Genomic DNA, 22972 nt, shown 5'->3' with positions numbered 1-22972 from the left:
ATTATTTTCCACAACCACCTGATGAAGGGGCAGTGCTCCGAAAGCTAGTGCTTCCAAATAAACCTGTTGGACTATAACCTGGTGTGGTGTGATTTTTAAAAATTGAAAAATATAAGTTTCAGATTGCAAACCACACTGTAACACCAACACTCCCACATTTCTCCTCTCTTATAACACTGCTCTGTTTGTGTCCAAATATTCCCATTTATCCAAAGCCTCATGGCCAGTTGCAGAGAGGCACTGACGTCAGAGGCGATCCCTGAGGGGTGTTGAGTGTCCCGCGCAGGGAACGTCAATCCGCCATGTTGGGTGTCCCGCGCCGGGAACGTCAATCCGCCATGTTGAGTGTCCCGCGCCGGGAACGTCAATCCGCCATGTTGAGTGTCCCGCCTCTGCCTGCCATGCCCGTGGGTTGTTGGGAGCGGAAGTTCGGCCATTTTGAGCGCGTCTTCTTGTGGGAGCTGAGAGAGAGTGAGGGGGAGAGTGACGCTGAGCGGGTAAGATACCAGCAGCTCCTGGGGAGAAGCAGACACACACAGAGCCGGGGGGCAAGGGGTAGGGTTACACAGGAAGGTATCACAGTCCACGTGGAACCATTAACTGATGATCACTCACCCCAACTAACAGTTACTGTTCCCTCAGTACTGACCCTCCGACAGAGCAGCACTCCCTCAGTACTGACCCTCTGACAGTGCAGCACTCCCTCAGCACTGACTCTCTGACAGTGCAGCACTCCCTCAGTACTGACCCTCTGACAGAGCAGCACTCCCTCAGTACTGACCCTCTGACAGTGCGGTACTCCCTCAGGACTGACCCTCTGACAGAGCAGCACTCCCTCAGCACTGATCCTCTGACAGTGTAGCACTCCCTCAGTACTGACCCTCTGACAGAGCAGCACTCCCTCAGCACTGACCCTCTGACAGTGTAGCACTCCCTCAGTACTGACCCTCTGACAGAGCAGCACTCCCTCAGCACTGACCCTCTGACAGAGCAGCACTCCCTCAGTACTGACCCTCTGACAGAGCAGGACTCCCACAACACTGACCCTCTGACAGTGCGGTACTCCCTCAGGACTGACCTTCCGACAGTGCAGCACTCCCTCAGTACTGACCTTCCGACAGTGCAGCACTCCCTCAGCACTGACCTTCCGACAGTGTGGCACTCCCTCAGTCCTTATCCTTGAACAGTGTGTCACTCCCTCAGTACTGAATCTCCAACAAAGTGGCATGACCCCAGTGTTATTCATCTGAAAGGGCACTATGCACTCCATGTGACTGACTGCAGCACTGCTGCACTCCCTCCAGACCGGCCTTCTGACAGTACTCCCTCAATGTTGAACCTCTGGAGTTACGGCATGTCCTTGGCACCCTCCAACACTAATTAGTAATTTCCTGACAAAGCGTTGCTCCCACAATATTGGCCCTCTGACGGCGCAGCGTTGGGTCAGTGCTGATCCTCTGATAGTTCAACACTCCCTCAGCACTGATCCTCCGACAGTGCAACACTTCCTTAGTACTGACCCTGTGTCGGCGCAGTGCTGACCCTCTGATGGCGCGGTGCTGGGTTGGTGCTGACCCTGTGATGGTGGGGGCGCTGGGTCGGTGCTGACCCCGTGACGGTGCGGCGCTCGGTCGGTGCTGACCCTGTGACGGTGGGGGCGCTGGGTCGGTGCTGACCCTGTGACGGCGCGGCGCTGGGTCAGTGCTGACCCTGTGACAGTGGGGGCGCTGGGTCAGGGCTGACCCTGTGACAGTGGGGGCGCTGGGTCGGGGCTGACCCTGTGACGGCGCGGTGCTGGGTCAGTGCTGACCCTGTGACGGTGGGGGCGCTGGGTCAGGGCTGACCCTGTGACGGCGCGGCGCTGGGTCGGTGCTGACCCTGTGACGGCGCGGCGCTGGGTCGGTGCTGACCCTGTGACGGCGGGGGCGCTGGGTCGGTGCTGACCCTGTGACGGTGGGGGCGCTGGGTCGGGGCTGACCCTGTGACGGCGCGGCGCTGGGTCAGTGCTGACCCTGTGACGGTGGGGGCGCTGGGTCGGTGCTGACCCTGTGACGGTGGGGGCGCTGGGTCGGTGCTGACCCTGTGACGGCGCGGCGCTGGGTCGGTGCTGACCCTGTGACGGCGCGGCGCTGGGTCGGTGCTGACCCTGTGACGGCGCGGCGCTGGGTCGGTGCTGACCCTGTGACGGTGGGGGCGCTGGATCGGTGCTGACCCTGTGACGGCGCGGCGCTGGGTCGGTGCTGACCCTGTGACGGCGCGGCGCTGGGTCGGTGCTGACCCTGTGACGGTGGGGGCGCTGGATCGGTGCTGACCCTGTGACGGCGCGGCGCTGGGTCGGTGCTGACCCTGTGACGGCGCGGCGCTGGGTCGGTGCTGACCCTGTGACGGTGGGGGCGCTGGGTCGGTGCTGACCCTGTGGCGGCGCGGCGCTGGGTCGGTGCTGACCCTGTGACGGCGCGGGCGCTGGGTCGGTGCTGACCCTGTGACGGCGCGGCGCTGGGTCGGTGCTGACCCTGTGACGGCGCGGCGCTGGGTCGGTGCTGACCCTGTGACGGCGCGGCGCTGGGTCGGTGCTGACCCTGTGACGGTGGGGGCGCTGGGTCGGTGCTGACCCTGTGGCGGCGCGGCGCTGGGTCGGTGCTGACCCTGTGACGGCGCGGGCGCTGGGTCGGTGCTGACCCTGTGACGGCGCGGCGCTGGGTCGGGGCTGACCCTGTGACGGCGCGGCGCTGCAAGCGGCCCGGCTCGCTGACAGTGCAGCACTCCCTCTGGTGCATTGACAAGGTCCCCCACCATATTAAAATACCAAGCTCAATTTTGTGCCCATACCCCTCAATTGGAACTCGTTTCCACTGCCTTCTGACTCAGTGGAAGCAAAATGACATTGGGGCATGGTTGAACTAAAAACAGAAACCGTGCAAGACAGTGACACTGCTGTGGGAGGTGTCATTTGATTTTTTACAGCTGCGTGGTGAAGTGAGGAGCTGTAGCTTTCTGAACCTGTACATTTTGCATGTCTGTTCTATTCAGTGTTGTCTCTGAGCCTGGCAGTGTAGTACTCGTTGGCCGGGAAGCACCATTCTCAGCTTTTTGGCAGGTTTTGACTTGGGCTGAACTCGGTTTCTTGTTTTCCTCGAGGGTTCAGAGGGTCGCGATCGAGCAGCAGAGCGTATTACTCAAGGAAGGCTTTAAGGTAAGTGTTCTTAAAATATGTTTCACTGGCTGTTGGAAAGGCTGCTGGTGTCTGATTACTTGTTTACTGTTGGCCCATGTGGGTTTGTCTGTGAAGAGTACTTGAATCTTGATTTTAGCAAACAGTCTATAGAGGGACCAGTTTTAAATTTTCCAGCTGCTTTGTATGACAGGCTGAGGATAGTCTGCAGTACTAGTTTATGGTGAAGAACGGGAACCTTAACTACTGTGAAGTTGCTTTGACCTTTGAAAGTATCGGAATAAAATCAAGAGCCGTGATCTTGACCATTGTGAATCTGATTTGGAGATGTCGATGTTGGACTGGGGTGTACAAAGTTTAAAAAAAAATCACACAACACCAGGTTATAGTCCAACAGGTTTAATTGGAGGCACTAGCTTTCGGAGCGCTGCTCCTTTAGGTGGTTGTGGAGTACACCATTCTAAGACATCGTGAACCTGATTTGGCACATTTTGAGTCCTGAAGCCATTTGATTTTTCACATTGCTGGAGGCAGGGACTCCCAGGTCCAAAGTTTACCAACATGTGGGCTGGTGCTGAGTTGTTTGATTGAAGTTGAAGGATGTACGGTTTGGGAGCTTTCATTCAAGAGAGATTATGGCTGTCACCCATTAATTTTGATTAACTAGTCCGTTTGATTTATTGTTTGCAGTGTCATTCTAACAAGCCTTAAGCAACACTCCATCCATTGTGCCACATCCTGCTGTCTGGAGATAGCAAGGGGTCTCCTGTGGGATTCTCACTTCATCAGATTCTTTCCCCTAAACAGCTGGGAACTGGTGTCAAACAGAATCCATTTGTTGTAGGTATACCTCGGTGATGTTAGGCACCGTGTTCCAGGATTATAATTACAGTGAAAGGATGGTGGACTATCTTGAGGGGAACGTAGGGAAAGTTTATTTTTGAGGGATTGCTGCACGGGTTTGTAAGAGCTTTAATCTCAGGATTTGAACCAGGGTCCTCAGAACATTAACTAAGTTTCTGAGTTAACAGCCTGGCAACAATACCACTAGGCCATCACTGTGCATGTGGATGACTCTCAGCTGCTGTCTGGGGCACTTTGGGCCATCATTTATTGCCTATCCCTATCAGTGACACCCACATCCTGTGAATAATAAAAAAACGTCCTGGTAAATCTCCTTTGCACTCGATCCAGTTCTTTGGGCAACACGGTGGCACAGTGGTTAGCACTGCTGCCTCACAGCGCCTGTAGACCCGGGTTCAATTCCCGACTCAGGCGACTGACTGTGTGGAGTTTGCACGTTCTCCCCGTGTCTGCGTGGGTTTCCTCCGGGTGCTCCGGTTTCCTCCCACAGTCCAAAGATGTGCGGGTCAGGTGAATTGGCTAAGCTAAATTGCCCGTAGTGTTAGGTAAGGGGTAAATGTAGGGGTATGGGTGGGTTGCGCTTCGGCGGGTCGGTGTGGACTTGTTGGGCCGAAGGGCCTGTTTCCACGCTGTAAGTCTAATCTAATCTAATCTAATCTAATCACATCTCTTCTCTAATGTGGATCCTACATTTACACATAGTGCTCTAGCTGTGGCCTAATCAACATCTTGTACAGTTCAAGCATAACCTCCCTGTTCTTAAACTCTGTACCTCAACTAATAAAGCTTAAAAATGTGTTGCTGGAGAAGCGCAGCAGGTCAGGCAGCATCCAAGGAGCAGGAGAATCGATGTTTCGGGCATAGGTCCATCTTCAGGAATGAGGAGAGTGTGCCAAGCAGACTAAGATAAAAGGTAGGGAGGAGGGACTTGGGGGAGGGGCATTGGGAATACGATAGGTGGAAGGAGGTTAAGGTAAGGGTGATAGGCTGGAGAGGGGGTGGGGGCGGAGAGATCGGGAAGAAGATTGCAGGTCAAGAGGGCGGTGCTGAGTCCGAGAGTTGGGACTGAGAAAAGTTGGGGAGAGGGGAAAATGAGAAAGCTGGAGAAATCTGCACTCATCGCTTGTGGTTGAGGGTTCCTAGCAGAAGGTGAGACGCTCTTCCTCCAGGCGTTGTGTTGCTATGGTCTGGTGATGGAGGAGGCCAAGGACCTGCATGTCCTTGGCGGAGTGGGTCCAAACAGTGGCTTGTGGATCCAAACAGACCCCACCACCAAGGATATATTTCCCTCCCCTCCCCTATCAGCGTTCTGGAAAGACTCCTCCGTGACTCCCTCATCAGATCCACACCCCCTCACCAACCCAACCTCCACTCCCGGCACCTTCCCCTGCAACCGCAAGAAATGCAAAACCTGCGCCCACACCTCCCCCTCACTTCCCACCAGAGCCCCAAGGGATCCTTCCATATCCGTCAGAAATTCACCTGCACCTCCACACACACCGTTTACTGCATCCGCTGCACCCGATGTGGCCTCCTCTATATTGGGGAGACAGGCCACCTACTTGCGGAATGTTTCAGAGAACACCTCTGGGACACCCGCACCGACCAACCCAACTGCCCCGTGGCTGGACACTTTAACTCTCCCTCCCACTCCGCCAAGAACATGCAGGTCCTTGGCTGCCTCCATCGCCAGACCATAGCAACACGATGCCTGGAGGAAGAGCATCTCATCTTCTGCCTAGGAACCCTCCAACCACAAGGGATGAATGCAGATTTCTCCAGCTTTCTCATTTCCTCTCCCCCCACCTTATCTCAGTCCCAACCATCGGACTCAGCACCACCTTCCTAACCTGTAATCATCTTCCCGACCTCTCCGCCCTCACCCCACTCCAGCCTATCGCCCTCACCTTAACCTCCTTCCACCTATCGTATTCCCAATGCCCCTCCCCCAAGTCCCTCCTCCCTACCTTTTATCTTATCCTGCTTGGCACACCCTCCTCATTCCTGAAGAAGGGCTTATGCCCCCGTTTCTCCTGTTCCTTTGATACTGCTTGACCTGCTGCGCTTTTCCAGCAACATATTTTTAAGCTTTGATTTCCAGCATCTGCAGTTCTCACTTTCTCCTACCTCAACTAATAAAGCCAAGATTAGTGTATGTATTAACTATTTAGTGAGATATTTTCTTCATTTATTCAGGTAATGTGGGCTATTGCCCGTCCCTAGTTTCCCCTGGAAGAGTGATGAGCTGAGGACTTGAATCACTGCCATTCATGTTTAGTAGGTACACCTGCAGTGTTAGGGAGGGAGTACCAGGGTTATGTCTCAGCAACAGTGAAAGATGGGGAGTGTCTTGAGGGGAACTTGAGGTGTTGCAGCCCTTGTTTTTTGAAGGATTGCTCCTTGGGGTTTGTAAAGCATTTCAGTCCCAGCTTTCTGATCTTTGGCCATCCGATATGCAAGTGGCAGGAGGGATGGTGAGGACAGACTCACGCATAGACAATAGGAGCAGGAGTAGGCCATTTGGCCCTTTTGAACTTCCTCTGCCATTCAGTATAGAAAAGTATAGCACAAAACAGGCCCTTTGGCCCATGATGTTGTGTCGAGATTTAATCCTAATATAAAATATAGTAACTTAACCTATGCACCCCTCAACTCACTGCTATCCATGTGCACGTCCAGCAGTTGCTTAAATGCCCCCAATGACTCTGCTTCCACCACAGCAGCTGGCAACACATTCCAAACATTCACAACTCTGCATAAAGAACCTATCTCTGATGTCTCCTTTATACCTTCCTCCAAATATCTTCAAGCTATGACTTCTCTTACCAGTCAATCCTGCCCTGGGGAAAAGTCTCTGATTATTGACTCTATCTATTCCTCTCATTATCTTGTATACCTCAATCAGGTCTCCTCTCTTCCCCCTTCTCTCCAGAGAGAAACGTCCGAGCTTATTCAAGCTTCAAGCCCTCCAGTCCAGGCAGCATCCTGGTAAACCTTCTTTGCACCCTCTCCAAAGCCTCTGTATCTTTCCTATAGTAGGGCGACCAGAACTGGACACAATATTCCAAGTGTGGTTTCACCAGGGACTTGTAGACCTGTAGCAAGACCTCGTGGCTCTTAAATTCGATTCCCCCTTTTAATGAAAGCCAAAACACCATATGCTTTCTTAACAAGGTAAAAACAATGACTGCAGATGCTGGAAACCAGATTCTGGATCAGTGGTGCTGGAAGAGCACAGCAGTTCAGGCAGCATCCAACGAGCAGCGAAATCGACGTTTCGGGCAAAAGCCCTTCATCAGGAATGCTTTCTTAACAACCCTATCCACTTGGGTAGCAGCTTTGAGGGATCTATGTACTTGCACACCCAGATCTCTTTGTTCCTCCACACTGCTAAGAATATGATCATGGCCGATCATTCAAAATCCCTTTTTCTCCCCATACCATTTGATTCTTTTATTATTAAGAAACATTCAGTGTTTTGTCTCAACTTTCGGTAACAGAGAATTCTATAGGCTCACCATTCAGTTGAAGAAATTTCTCCTTGTAGTCCTCAATGACTAGAAAAGCGCAGCAGGTCAGGTAGCATCCAAGGAACAGGAAATTCGATGTTTCGGGCATAAGCCCTTCATCAGGAATTCCTGATGAAGGGCTTATGCCCGAAACGTCGAATTTCCTGTTCCTTGGATGCTACCTGACCTGCTACGCTTTTCCAGCAACACATTTTCAGCTCTGATCTCCAGCATCTGCAGACCTCACCTTGTCCTCAATGACTACCCGATATCCTTAGCCTAAACCCCTGGCTCTGGATGCTTCATACATCAGGAACATCCTTCCTGCGTTTACCCTGTTTAATCCTGTTAGGATATCCTGTTAGGTTTCTAAACAACCCTCTGGCATCTTTCTAAACTGCAGTGTAGTCCTATCTGATCCTGCCTCTCTGTATTTCAGTCTTGCCATTCTAGGACTCAGTCTGGTAAACCTTTGTCCAAATCCTTGCATAGTCAGAATATCCTTCCCCAGAGAAGGAAAACCATTGGCAGCACGGTGGCACAGTGGTTAGCACTGCTGCCTCACAGCGCCAGAGACCCGGGTTCAATTCCCGCCTCACGCAACTATTCTCCCCGGGTGCTCTGGTTTCCTCCCACAGTTCAAAGATGTGCAGGTTAGGTGAATTGGCCATGCTACATTGCTCATAGTGTTAGGTGAGGGGGTAAATGTAGGGGAATAGGTCTGGCTGGGTTGCTTTTTGGAGGGTCGGTGTGGACTTGTTGGGCTGAAGGGCCTGTTTCCACGCTGTAAGTAATCTAAACTGCATGTAATATTCCAGATTTGGTCTCACCAAAGTCCTATGCAATTGCAACAAGATATCCTGTACTTGGAGTCGAGAGTGTGGTGCTGGAAAAAAACACAGCAGGTCAGGCAGCATCCGAGGAGCAGGAGAATCAACATTTACTCGAAACATCGATTCTTCTGCTCCTCAGATGCTGCCTGACCTGCTGTGCTTTTCCACTCGACTCTGATCTCCAGTATCTGCAGTCCTCACTTTCTCCATCCTGTACTTGGATCCTATCGCTGTGAAGACGACAAGGCATTTGCTGCCTTCGCTGCTTGCTGCACCTGCATGCTTGCTTTCAGTGACTGGTATAGAAGGTCACACTCATCTCATTGCATTTCCCTCTTTCCCAATCTGTTGCCGATCAGGTAATCTGCCTTCTTGTTTCTGCTACACAGTGGACAACTTCACATTTATTCACATACAGTATGTGCAGTACACTTATCACTCTCTCAATTTGTCCAAATCACACTAAAACATCACAGCATCCTCCTTGCAGCTCACTGTCCCACCCACTTTTGTGTTATCTACAAAATTTGCAATATATTTAGTTTCCTCATTGAAATTGTTAATGTATATTGTGCAAAGCTGGGGTGCAAGTTCTGATTCCTGAAGTACCATATTTGTACAATTATATAAAGTCTCTTTATTCTTAACTTTGTCTGAAAGCTCTGTATTCAGGTCAGTACACTACTCCCAATTCCACGCACTTTAAGTGCTAATTTCTTGTATGGGGCATTGTTAAAAGACCTCTGAAAGTCCAAGTAAACTGTATAACTGGCTCTCCTGATCAACTCTATGACTACTCTCAAAATTCCTGTAGATCTGTTGACCTTGATTTCGCTTTTGTAAATCTGATGCTGCTTCTGTGATATGGTCATTTACAGGTCAAAGGGCCATTAACAGGTGCAGCGGGAGGTTGTGGATGTCATTTGACCCAACAACCTGCTCCACGTTCGTAGGTGGTGTGTGTACTTCAGTGCCTCTGGGGAGGGAGCTGCGGCATCTGCTCATGTGCTTGTGGCCGTTTGAGACTGCTGGGTCTGACTGTGGGATAAGTACATTATATAGGTCTGGGGAGTTAGGCTTTAATTTTGTTTAAGTTTTTGTTGAATGTTTTGCTTTTATTAATGACAATGGGTTGTAGATTGAGGGGCTATACTGGTGATAAATGGTAGAATAAGAGACTGTATATTTGTCATGACACGCTGCCAATGACTCTAAAACTTGACAACCGACAACTGGTTTCCTCATTCACCAACTGGCTTTCAGAAGTTTAACATCGTAGATAAAGGGGCTCTGGAGGTGACTGCAAATTGACAACTCTGGTATGAATGGTTTGTACAAAGAATTTGTTCCAGAGTGTTGAAGGAAGTCGTTCCTAACAATTGTCTCAAAGGAAGAATGACAATTTAACTTCGGGGCTGCTTTGTAGTTTATGTAATACCTTTAAGCTTTAAACGGTTTGGTGGATATTTTAAAATCAGATGTTACGACACACTTCTGGTGCAGGTGGAATTTGAATCTGGGCCTTCACAATGAGTTGGGGTCACTACCACTCCATCACAAGAATCCCTTAAAAATTTCCACTCGCGTGGAGATGCATACATTCTCCAGAATTTCTGTCCTGTTTCGAACTGGTGACTGTTTTCATGTGAGGCAAACATAATATTGACTGCACAAGAGAAACACTAGTCTAGTGTGGATGAGGAGATCCACCTTTCTGATCTAACAAGAAGAATCTTGTTGAGTAAATATCATGAGATTTATTGCCTCACTAATTATTTATAGGTGATGTGATTATGACCTCCATGATTATTGAGACTGATCAGAGCACACTGTTATATTCCCAGCTTATGGTACCATTGGACAAGTCATATCCCAAACATGGTGGTCACCCACTGAAATCCACAGCCTCCTGTGACTGTTTCAATGATAAAACTGAAATTTACTACATAAAAGGAAAAATGAGAAAATAAAACAAACTAAGCTATTTAAATATAGAAGAATTTGTAAGATCTTAAAGCTCACAGCTTTCATATTTTCCCCAACACCATCCCTTTATCATTTCACATTTAGGGAGAATTGCCTCTCTGTCTCAAATATTTAAGGTCAACTCAACCCATTTTCCTGTGTTTTCTGTGAACTGTGAAGTTTTCTCGAATGAATATTCACAGAGCTGATGCTTAGGTTTTCTCAGCCTGTCAATCATCTGTCATTTCTAGCTTCAAACTGGTTCTGTTCCCCGGGTTTCCTAAGCTAAAATCAATTATTGATCATCTTAAATCAAAAGCGAGTCTTGCATGTTTATATTCCTGGCCATAAACCTGGTCCGAGCACTGAAAGCTGCATTAAAACTCCAGGGACTCCCTACTGTCTGACAGATACTGAATTCCATAGAATTGTAGAAGCATACAGGATAGAAAAGGCCCTTTGGCCTATTTTGTGTGTACTGCCAAAAATGTTCTAAATCTATGCTCATCTCACTTTCCTGCACTCGGCTGATAGCCTTGAATATTTTGACACTTCGAGTGCTTGCCAAGGAGTTTTAAACTAAAAGTTGTGAGGTTTCCCTCAACTACCCTCCAGGCAGGGCATTGCAGATCCTACCACCCACTGGGTGAAAAAACATTCCAGGTCCTCCTTAAACTTCCTGCCTTTCATCGTAAAGGTATGCTCCCTTGTTATTGACCCTGCAACTAAGAGGAGCAGCTGTTTTGTATCTCTCTGTCCATGCCCCTCAGAACTTTTACAAGTCTATCAGATTTCCCTTTAACCTTCACTGCTCCAAACAAAAATCTGAGCTCATCCAGTCTCCCTTTGTGGCAAAGAAGCTCCATCCCAGGCAACATCCTGATGAATCTCCTCTGCACCCCCTCTAGTACAATCACATCGAACTATATTGATAAATGCCTGTATGCCACCGTGACCATACTATTTGTCTGTCCCACCACCTTCAGACATCTGTGGACAACTCCCCCAACTACCTCTGTACTCTGAGCTTCCTCATGTCCTGCCATTCATTGAATACTCCCTTGCCTTGTTACTTCTTCCCAGGGTTATTTTTCAGCTTTAAGTTCCATCTGACACTGGTATGCTTTCTGACCAGTCCTTCTATATTCTCAAGCTAAGACCTTCTTCCTCGCTGTCAACCATCTGGCCAAACTTCATGCCATTAACAGACTTACTTATCATTTCCCCCCACTCCCATCTACACTATTTATATCAATGTCACAAACAATAAGGAATTCAGCACTGATCCGCATGGTGCAATTAGGCCATTGCCCTTCAGTCCTGAAAACAGCCATCTACCTCCCTATGTCTTTTGTCACTTAGCCAACTTTGTATTCATCTTACCTAGTAACTCTGGATCCCAAATGCTTTCACCTTGTTAGTCAGTTTCCCATGCAGGATGCCTTCCTGAAATCCATGTAAACCACACTAACTGCATTACCCTCTTCTACAAACTTGTTCAGCTCAAAAGATTCCACAAGATTCTTTAGGGATATGTCTCTCTAACAAAGCTGTGTTGCCAATTCCTGATCAGACCATTCTAAATGGATATTTATTTTCTCCTTTGGTTTTCTAGCTTTTAGTAAGAAGGACTGTAATGTTTAACTTTTTAACTTTGTTTTCTTTATTTTTCTGTTTTCTAACTAAAACTCTGTACCTAAGATGGTGCTGGAAGCAAATTGTAAAGTTTTCACTGTACTTTTATGAATACATGTGACAATAAAACTAATTCAATTCAATTCTTTTAGAATTTTCTCACTGATGAGATTCACTGGTCTGTCATTCCCTGGTCATTTAGGAGGATTGACTGACCTAGTCATTATTTTTTAAAACCCTTCATTGCAATTAATTTGGGCAGGTTTAATCACACACCTCCCCAAAAAGGACTGAAAATATACCTTTAATAGGCATTATCATTTGAGGCGGTACGGTGGCTCAGTGGTTAGCACTGCTGCCTCACAGCTCCAACAACCCAGGTTCACTTGCTGCCTCAGGCAACTGTCTGTGTGGAGTTTGCACATTCTCCCTGTGTCTGCGTGGGTTTTCTCCGGGTGCTCTGGTTTCCTCCCACAGTCCAAACATGTGCAGGTTAGGTGAATTGGTCAAGCCAAATGTAGTGTTAGATGCATTAGTCAGGGGTAAACGTAGGGGAATGGGTTTGGGTGGGTTGCTCTTCGGAGGGTCAGTGTGGGCTTGTTGGGCCGAAGAGCCTGTTTCCACACTGTAGGAAATCTAATCGAAACATTTGTCAATCATTCTTTTTAACTTTAAATATACTTATATTATTACTGTTCAGAAACAATGAATTTCATGGTAACCTTTTTTTTAAACCTAGGTCCATTTGAATCGCAATATTAGCTTTCAGTTATGTGATTATGATAAAGTGTTAGCTCCAGCATGTTTCTTTCCCAGTGACTTGAATGATGTTTAATTATATGGCTGGAGAATTAAACTCCAATGAAACGACCATAAGTTACTGCTCCAGAATTTCTCTCACTGCACCCCCCCCAAAAAAATTGCAGGATTTGGTCAGTATAAATCACAGTTTCTCTACCATTGGTGATATGAATTTCAAGGAGATTGAGGACTGCAGATGCTGGAAAGTAGGAGTTGATAAAGTGTGGCACTGGAAAAAGCACAGCAGGTCAGGCAGCATCTGAAGACCAAGGGAGTCGATGTTTCAGGCAAAACCCTTCTTCAGTACTGGGTAGGGGGTTTTGCGAAGATTTGCAGCTCAGGTTGAGGTTCTGGATGTAGCTGGAAGGTTCATTTCCAGCTGGGGTTTCTTGGAAATGAACCTTTCAGCTCAGCGAGCATACTGACATCCAGAACTTGGAAGGAGGTTGAGACGTAAATAAGGGGAAGAATTGAAGCTGGGGAAAGGTAGGTGAGTCAGGATAGAAGGTGATGGTGATAGGACGGTGGGAAGTGTGGAGCAGATGGGTAGGAAGGAAGATGGACAGGTAGGTCAGGTCAAAAAGGTGGAGTTGAGTTGGAGGGTTGGATCTGGGATTGGGTGGGAGGAGGGGAGATTTGGAAACTGGTGAAATCGATGTTGAGGCTGTGGGGTTTAGGCTCCTGAGGTGCCACCTGAAGTGTACTTCCTCCAGTTTGTGGGTGGCCTTGTTTAGGTGGTGAAGGAGGCCCAGTATGGACATTTCATTGGGGGAGTTGAAATGGATAGCCACAGGAAGGGGGGGGGGGGGTGGGGTTTGGTTGGTATGTGTGGACCAGAGATGTCCTTTGAACTGTTCCACAAGTTTGCTTTCGGTCTTTCTGATATGGAGGAGATAACATCAAGAGCAGTGGGTGCAATAAATGAGGTTGCAGGAGCTCCGCCCTCTTGACCTGACCTACCTGTCCATCTTCCTTTTTCAGCTATCCGCTCCACACTTCCCACTGATCTATCACCACCACCACCACCTGCAGGATGTGGGACCTCAGGGAGACTTCCATTGTCCCTGATGCCGACACCTGCGGGAAGTGCACCCAGTTGCAGCTCATGGGAGACCACATTAGGGAGCTGGATGCATTCCGGATCATCCGAGATGTTGAGCGCTTCATAGATGAGAGTTTTAGTGAGATGGTCACACTCAAGATGCAGGCAGAGAGTAGCTGGGAGTAACCAGGAAAGGCAAAGGAAGGAGACAGACACTGCAGGAATCCCCTCTGGCCATTTCCATCTGAAACAAGTATACCATTTTAGATACTGTTGAGGGGCAATGACCATTCAGGGGAAAGCAGCATAGGTTGACTGCATTATGACTGGTTCTGGTGCACAGTAGGAAAGGGTAGTAAACAACACCTTAGTGATCGGAGACTCAGTAATTTGGGGGACAGATAGGAGATTCTGTGGCCACATATGGGAATCCAGGATGGAGTGTAGCCGAAGAGATTGTGAGGACTGTAGATGCTGGAGATCAGAGTCAAAACGTCTGGTGTTGAAAAAGCACAGCCGGTCAGGCAGCATCCGAGGGACAGGAGAGTCGATATTTCTGGCAGCGCTCTTCATCAGGAAGCCACCCAAGTGCCAGGGTCCAGGATGGCTGAGTGGCTGCAGAACATTCTCAAGGGGGAGGGTGAGCAGCCAGAAGTCATTGTACATGTTGGCACAAATGATATAGCTAGAAATAGGCATGAGGTCCTGCAGAGTATTTCTAGAGAGCTAGGAAAAAAGTTTAAAAACCAGAACTTCGTTGGTGATAATCTCAGGATTACTTCCAGTGCCACGTGCTAATGAGGTGAAGATCAGGAAGATGCGGCCAATGAATGCATGGCTAAAGAATTAGTGCATGTGTCAGAGATTCCGATTTTTAGATTATAGGGATGTTTTCTGGGGCAGAGGTGATCTGTTCAAGGGAGACTGGTTGCATCTGAACTGGAGAGGGACCAATATCTTGGTGGCCAGATATGCTAGTGGTGCAAGAGAGGATTTAAACTAGAGTAGCAGGGAGGTGGATCCTCAAAAACAGTTCGAGGATGGAAGGAGATACAGTGATCAGAAATAATAAGGTGAAGAGAGACGTCAGGCTGGCACACAATAGGGTGGAAGGAATGCCTGTTGGATTAAATTGCATTTATTTCAATGCAAGAGGGCTGACAGGTAAGGCTGATAAACTCAAGGCGTGGATAGGTCTATGGGACTGGGGTAGGATATAGAACATGGAAAATTACAGCGCAGTACAGGCCCTTTGGCCCTCGATGTTGCAGCGACCTGTGGAACCAATCTGAAGCCCATCTAACCTACACTATTCCATTCTCATCCACATGTTTATCCAATGACCATTTAAATGCCCTTAAAGTTGGCAAGATTACTACTGTTGCCGGCAAGGTGTTCCACACCCCAATTCCTCTGAGTAAAAATACTACCTCTGACATCTGTCCTATATTGATCACCCCTCAATTTGAAGCTATGTACCCTCATGCTACCTATAGAAAGCTTTAAGGTTATCCTTGATCCTATCTGCCAACTGCTTCTCATGTCCCTCCCCGGCTCTTTTTAGCTCTCTCTTTAGGTCTTGTCTGGCTAATTTGTAACTCTCAAGCACCCTAACTGAGCCTTCACATCTCACCCTTAACATAAACCTTCTTCCTCTTCACAAGAGATTCAACTTTTTTAGTAAACCACTGCTCCCTCCCTTAGCCATTATAGAAACATGGCTAAGAGAGGGACAGGGCTAGCAGCTTAATGTGCCAGGGTACAGGTGCTTTAGGGCAGAGCTGGTGGAAGGAGGGGAGGGGGAGTTGCATTTTTGATTAAGGCAAGTATCACAGCAGTAGTCAGATGAATTAATTGAAAGAGTGCAGTGGAGCAGAGATGTTGGAATTCAGGGTCACAGTTCTGAAAGAGGAGTCATAAGGAGACAATGCAATGAAAGAGGCTTTTGGCACACTGACCTTCATCAGCCAGAGCATTGAGTATCGAAGTTTGGAGGTTATATTGCAGTTGTACAGGCTGTTGGTGAGGCCACACTTGGAGAATTTTATTCAGTTTTGGTCACCTTTTTATAAAGAGGATGTTATTAAACTGGAAAGAGTGCAGAAGAAATGTACAAGGATTTTGCCTGGACTGAGTGTATAAGGAGCGGTTGGATAAGCTAGGACATTTTTCTGTAGGAGACTTATAGAATTGTACAAGATCATGAGAGGCTGAAAAAATCTCCCTCAAACCCTCTCTTCCCTCCCACAACAGTGAGAGGGTCCCTCTTGTTCTCACCTCTTTTCCATCTCACTAATATCCACTTCCATAGGATCATTAGCTGCCACCTCCAGCAGGAAGCCAACATCAGACACGTATTCCCCTCCCTTCCGTAAGGACCGTTCCCTCCAGGCCACCCAGGTCCACTCTTCCTTCAGTGCCACCATATCCCCGCACCCCACGGCAACTTCTGCTGCGTTTTTTCCCAGGGTTAGGGAATCGAGGCTATCAATTTCAGGTGAGAGGGGAAAGAATAAAAGGGAACCTGAGGGGCATGCATGAGGAATGAGCTGCCAGCGGAAGTGGTTGAGCTGGGTACATGAACAGCATTTGAAAGGTATTTTGATAAATACATGGATAGGAAAGGATTAGGAAGATATGGGTCAAGTGCAGTGAAATGGGGTTAGGGTGGATGGCCATTTTAGTTGGCATGGACTAGTTTGGGCCAAAGGGCCTGTCTCCGTGCTGTAGGACTTTGCGACTTCATACTTGCCCAAACAAATGATCAGATGCAGAGTCCAGGCAATTCTCCACAACACCACTGGCAGTGTGGTTTCTCCAATCTCTCTTCCTAAAAGAAATCAGAATAAAACACATCTCTTAAAGCCACAGCATTATCACAAATAGCTACTAGTGGGGAATATTATTAGCTGAGAATGGGTTGGATGTGGTAGCAGTCCATCAGTTGACAAGGGCTGGTGTGTGGTGTTGGGGGAAAAGACAGAGGAGGAAGTCCTCAAGCCTTACAATTGAGTCCAGAAGGCTGCAGATTTCTCTAGTGAAAAATGGGATGTTTTTGGCACCTTGGATAATGAGGAGTGAGCAAGCATATGAGCAGGTGTTACATCTTCTACGATTGCAGGGGAAGTTGCCATGGAGTGCAGGGATATGTTGGCAGTGAAGGCAGAGTGGACCTGGGTGGCCTGGAGGGAATGGTCCCTGCAGAAGGCTGACCTGGGAGGGGAGGAGAATATGTGTCTGATGTAGGCGTCTAGCTGGAGGTGGTGGAAGTGACAGCTAATGATCCTGTAGAAGTGGATACTAGGGAGATGGAAAAGAAGACAAGAGGGACCCTGTTGCTGTTGTGGGAGGGAAGAGAGGGTTTGAGGGAGATGTATTTAAGCTTGAATTGTGCAGGGGCAAGAATCCTGATGAGTTGCATGACTAGAGGTGTGAGAAGGTTTTAAACTAAATAGTGGCAGAGAGGGTTGGGTTCCGTTGCACGAAAAATAATGGGAAAATTTAAAGGGGAAAAGGTCAAAGTATTCTTATAACATTTGCAGATGACAGATGGAGAGACAAACTGTTGAGGAAATGAGTGGGTTGCAAAATAATTTGGACAGGTAAGGAGAGTGGGCAAAGTGGAAGATGGAATACAATGTGGCAAAGTGTGATGTTATGCACTTTGGTAGCAGGACTGGAGATGTAGACTACTTTCTAAATGGGCAAAGCCTTTGGAAATCCGAAGCATAAAGGCACTTAGAGCAAGTTCAGGGTTCTCTTATGGTTAACATGCAGGTTTAGTTGGCAGTTGCAATTTTAGCATTCATTTTGAGAGGGTTAGAATAGAGGAGCAGAGGTGGACTGCTGAAGCAGTATGAGGCTGTGGTCAGACTGCATTTGGAATATTGAGTGGTTTTAGGCCCCATATCTAATGAAGGATATGCTGGCATTGGAAGGGGGTCAAGAGAAGGTTAACAGGAATGATCCTGAGGATGATGGGCTTGTCATATGGGCTTATACTCATCATAGTTTAAATGGATGGGGGTGGGAGGGGGTTCTCACTGAAACTAAGAGAACACCGAGAGGTCCAGGTAGAGTGGACGTGGAGAGACTGTGACCCGAAGGCATAGCCTCAGAGTCAAGAGATGACATTTCAAAACTGAAATGAGGAGGAGTTTCTTCTGCCAGAGTGGGGTTAATGTGTGGAATTTATTATCGCAAAGGGCTGTGGAGGCCAAGTTATTGAGTGTATTTATGTTCTTGATTAGTAAGAGAATCTGTGAGAAGGCAGGAGAATGTTGTTTGGCTCCGGTACATTTGCTTTTTTCTAACTTTTATATGGCAAACAGTTTTAGTTCCAGCACTGATCCCTGTGGTAACGGCTTGTTGATCTGAAAAATAACCCCTTATCCCCAATTGCTGTTTCCTACCCATTAGCTAATTCTCTATTCCTACCAATAAATGACTTTCAAGCTCTTATGAGTTAACTTTGTGAAGTACCTGGTCAAATGCCTTCTGAAAGTTCAAACACAACATACCAACTCATTCCCTCAATACACTCTGGTTGAGACTTCCTCGAAAAACTCGAATTTGTCAGACATGATTTCCCTTTCATGAAGCCATGTTGACTCTGCTTAATTAGTGTGAGATTTTCCAAATGTTCTGTTATTACTCTAAATATTTGCCTTCAATACTTTTCCAATAATAAACTTTCAGCTAATTGGTCTGCGGCTTGCTGATTTTTGCCTCCCTCCACTCTTGGATAGTGGCATTGCATTGGCTATTTTCCATTCCTCCAGACTTCTGCAGAATCCAATGATTTTTGGAAAGTTAGAACTAGTGCACCCACTATCTCTACAGCAACGTATTTTCTGTTCCGAGGATGCAACCTTCAGGGCCAAGGTACTTAACGTCCTTTAGCCCCATTAGGTTGTCTAATGCTACTTCTTTCATTTTCATATTTTAGTTGCTCTCTTAGAGTCATAGAGTTGTAGAGATGTACAGCACGGAAACAGACCCATCAGTCTAACTTGTCTATGCCAACCAGATATCCCAACTCAATCTCGTCCCACGTGCCAGCAGCCGGCCCACATCCCTCCAAACCCTTCCTATTCATGTACCCATCCAGGTGCCTTTTAAATGTTGCAATTGTACTAGTCTCCACCAGCTCACTTCATACACATATCACTCTCTGTGAAAACATTGCCCCTTAGGTCTGTCTAATATCTTCTCCCCCCCCCCCCCACCCTAAACCTATGCCCTCTAGTTCTGGACTCCCCCAATCCAGGGAAGAGACTCTGTCTATTTACCCTATCCATGCCCCTTATGATTTTATAAACCTCCATAATGTTACCCTTCAGTCTCCAACACTCCAGGGAAAACAGCCCCAGCCTGTTCAGCCTCTCCCTATAGCTCAAATCTTCCAACCCTGGCAACATCCTTGTAAGCCTTTTCTGAACCCTTTCAAGTTTCTCAAATCCTTCTCATAGGAAGAAGCCAAGAATTGCACGCAATATTCCAACAGTGGCTAACCAATGTCCTGTACAGCCACAACATGACCCCCCAACTCCTGTACTCAATACTCTGACCAATAAAGGAAAGTGTGCCAAATGCGGCCTTCACTATCCTATCTACCTGCGACTCCACTTTCAAGAGCTATGTGCCTGCAGTCCAAGGTCTTTTTGTTCAGCAACACTCCCTATGACCTTCCCATTAAGTGTATAAGTCCTGCTCAGATTTGCCTTCCCAAAATGCAGCACCTCGCATTTATCTAAATTAAACTCCATCTGCCACGTCTCAGCCCATTGGCCCGTCTGGTCAAAATCCCATTGTAATCTGAGGTAACCTTCTTCGCTGTCCATTGCACCTCCAATTTTGGTGTTATCTGCAAACTTACTAACTATGCCTCTTAGACCCACATCCAAATCATTTATATAAATGCCAAAAAGTAGTGGACCCAGCATTGATCCTTGTGGCACTCCACTGGTCACTGGCTTCCAGTCTGAAAAACAGTCCTCCACATGTTGCATTATTCTAATCAGCTTATTTCACTCTAATCAACAGTCATTTTCTTAAATCTTCGGAGACCTTGCTTTACTTATGTTTATTACCTTATTATATTGGTCCTAACTTTCTCAGTTAAATCCAACCATATTTGTTCAAAAAATGTATACTTCTCTAATTTACAGCAATTTATAGACAATCTTCATCAACAGTTTCTTAACCAATAAACTTAGTTTTTCTGTGATGTAAACTTTGCGCTGTTCCCTTGCAGGTCCTGTTGCCTCTTCCACTCTGTGCTGCTCCCTCACAGGCTCCACTGTCTCTGCCACTCTGTATTGCTCCCTTGCAAGTCTCGCTGCTTCTCCCACTCCCAAATTCAGTGATGTAAGGCTTGAGCCTCCACGATGATTGATATCCTCTCATCCAGATCCTCCTGCCTTTTCAACTCCCAGTGTTGCTGATGTAGACTTGGGTTAGTGATGTCATTTCCTGTGGTGGTGTCATTTCCTGTTTTTTTTTCCCAGGGGGTGTTAAATGGAGTCCCAGTCAATGAGAAAATGAATAGGAAATTCAACACCCCAGGAGATGACATCACCAACCCAAAGAAGCCCTAACATATAAATAGAAAGCAGGAATCATCAGCAATGTTTTGTCTGGAGGCTCACTGAAGATCTTACCTAGTATGGTGATAAAATGTCTGAAAATGAGCCTTCTAGCTCAGTGAGCAAACCTACATTCAGAGCCTCAACCCGAGCTACAAATCTTCTCAAAACTTGTTAACACCAGCTAAATGTCTTCTGAAAGTTAATACACATACCATCAATTACCATCATACCTTCACCAGTCATTTACCATGCTTCAACAAAAAACTCAGTCTGGTTTGACAGATGCAATTAAGTTTTAACAAATCAGTACTGGTGTTCATTTATTACCTTCACCACTGAAACAGGGTGGAGGCAGTGTTTTACTCTCTTCGTTCATCGGTTTGTCTGTAACCAATATATGTAAAAAAAAATGAATGGCTGTATTTCTGTGCACAGGTGTAGTGTAGGTTAGATTGGCGTCGGATTGGTTTCACAGGGCATGCTACATCGAGGGCCTGTACTGAGCTGTAATATTCTATGTTCTATGTTAGGTACGACTCAAGGCAGAACGAATTACTTTTTGTGAAGTTCCAGATCCCTGGAATCTTTTTCACAGAATTCATTAGGTTTGGGAGGTACTTTGTTTTAAGAAGTGTTGTATAGGTTGTTTAATTTAAAGTATACTGTTGACTTGTGGATTGGTTAATCTGCTGTGTTGGAATTTGTCAGTGCTTTCAAAGTTTTCAGGGCAGGTTGTTGAATGTGGATTATCCTGAAGTTGGTGAAATGGAAACTCTGAATAATAAGACTTTTTTTCAACTTTGTAGGTGTAGAGAATCAAACAGACAAGGAAACACATGGCTTGAGGGATGGTGTGGGAGGAAGGAATTCAAATTTGTGGGACATTGGGAGCGGTTCTGGGGAAGGTGGGATTATTACAGATTGGATGGCCTACACCTGAACCAGACTGAAACTAATGTCCTTGGGGTAGTTTTTGCTACTGCTATTGGGGAGGTTTTAAATTAATGTGGCAGGGGACTGGGAATCAGAAGAGCAGACTAGTAGACAGTGAGGTGAAAACTAGAGACTGTAATGATCATGAAGTTAGGGAAAGGGTAGGCAGAGAGCAGATGAACACAAAAGAACTGGCGGCCTGAAGTGTACATACTTTATGCAAGGAGTATAGTGGGTAAGGCAGATGAATTTGGGGCTTGGATTGGTGCCTGGGAATATGACATTATTGTGATAACAGACTTGGTTGATGGAAGGGTAAGACTGGCAACTAAATGTTCCAGGATATAGACGCTTCAGACAGGATCAGGAGGGAAATAAAAGCAGGGGAGGAATTGCATTGTTGGTCAGGGATGATTTCACGGCTGTGCTAAAGGAAGACAGTATGGAGGGTTTGAGCAGTGAGGCATTATGGGTGGAGCTGAGAAATAAGGGTGCAATCACACTGTTGGGGCTGTATTACAGGCCTCCCAACAGTGAGCGTGAGGTAGAAGAACAATAGGTAAACAGATTATGGAAAGATGTAGAGGCAAGAGGGTGGTGGTGATGGGAGATTTTAATTGTCCCAATATTGACTGGGATACAATTCGTGTCAGAGGTCTGGATGGGGTAGAATTTGTAAGGAGCATCCAGGAAAGTTTTCTACAGCAGTACGTCAATAGTCTGACATTGGAAGAGGCCATATTGGACCTGGTGTTGGGGAATGAGCCAGGACAGGTGGTAGAAGTTGCAGTGGGGGATTTCCTTGGGTATAGTGACTACAATTCTATAGGTTTTAGAATACTTGTAGAGAAAAGTAAGTGTAGTCCATGGGGAAGAGTACTAAACTGGACCAAGGCTAATTATATCAAAATTCGGCAGAAGCTGGGAAATGTGGATTGAGAGCAGCTATTTAAATGGAAGTCCACATTTGATAATGTGGGAGGTTTTCAAAGATAGGTTAAAGATAGTGCAGGATAGGCGTGTTCCTTTGAAAACAAGGGATAGGAAAGGCAAGATTCGTGAACCGTGGATGACAGGAGAAATCATGCAACTAGCCAAGAGGAAAAGGGAAGAGTACATAAGGTCTCAGCAGCTAAGAACAGAACGGGCCTTGGAGGAATAACGGGAGAGTAGGATCAATCTTAAACGAGGAATCAAGCGGGCTAAAAGGGATCATGAAATATCTTTGGCGAGCAGAATTATTCATATATAAGGGGCAGCATGGTGGCCCAGTGGTTAGTACTGCTGCCTCACAGCACCAGGGATCTGGGTTTGATTCCAGCCTTGGGCAACTGTCTGTGTGCAGTTTGCACATTCTCCCAGTGTCTGCTTGGGTTTACTCCGGGCCCTCTGGTTTCCTCCCACATTCCAAAGATGTGCAGGTCAGGTGAATTGGCCATGCTAAATTGTCCATAGTGTTAGGTGCATTAGGCAGGGGTAAACATAGGGTCAGGGTGGGTTACTCTTTGGTGGGTCGGTGTGGACTTGTTGGCCCGAAAGGCCTGTTTCCATACTGTAGGGAATCTGACCTAAAGAAGCAAGAGGGTACTAGAGAAAGGGTTGGTCCACTAAAGGATAAGGAAGAAAGG

At 47.1% G+C, this 22972-nt stretch overlaps 1 protein-coding gene across 1 annotated transcript in view; it reads left to right on the top strand.

Annotated features, from left to right (window-relative positions):
- The first annotated feature begins 446 nt into the window (after nt 1–446).
- Nucleotides 447–22972, top strand: part of LOC132824525 (CUGBP Elav-like family member 1) — a 177724-nt gene continuing 155198 nt past the window's right edge. Inside the window, exons 1-2 of the mRNA XM_060839161.1 lie at nt 447–497; nt 3139–3193. The gene's annotated coding sequence lies outside the window, so the exon portion shown is untranslated. The remainder of the gene's footprint in view (nt 498–3138; nt 3194–22972) is intronic.

This window comes from Hemiscyllium ocellatum, chromosome 18, assembly GCF_020745735.1.
Source record: "Hemiscyllium ocellatum isolate sHemOce1 chromosome 18, sHemOce1.pat.X.cur, whole genome shotgun sequence".
Classification (NCBI taxonomy): domain Eukaryota; kingdom Metazoa; phylum Chordata; class Chondrichthyes; order Orectolobiformes; family Hemiscylliidae; genus Hemiscyllium; species Hemiscyllium ocellatum.
The sequence above is the reverse complement of the archived record's forward strand: the minus strand, read 5'-3'. Positions and strand labels throughout refer to the sequence as shown.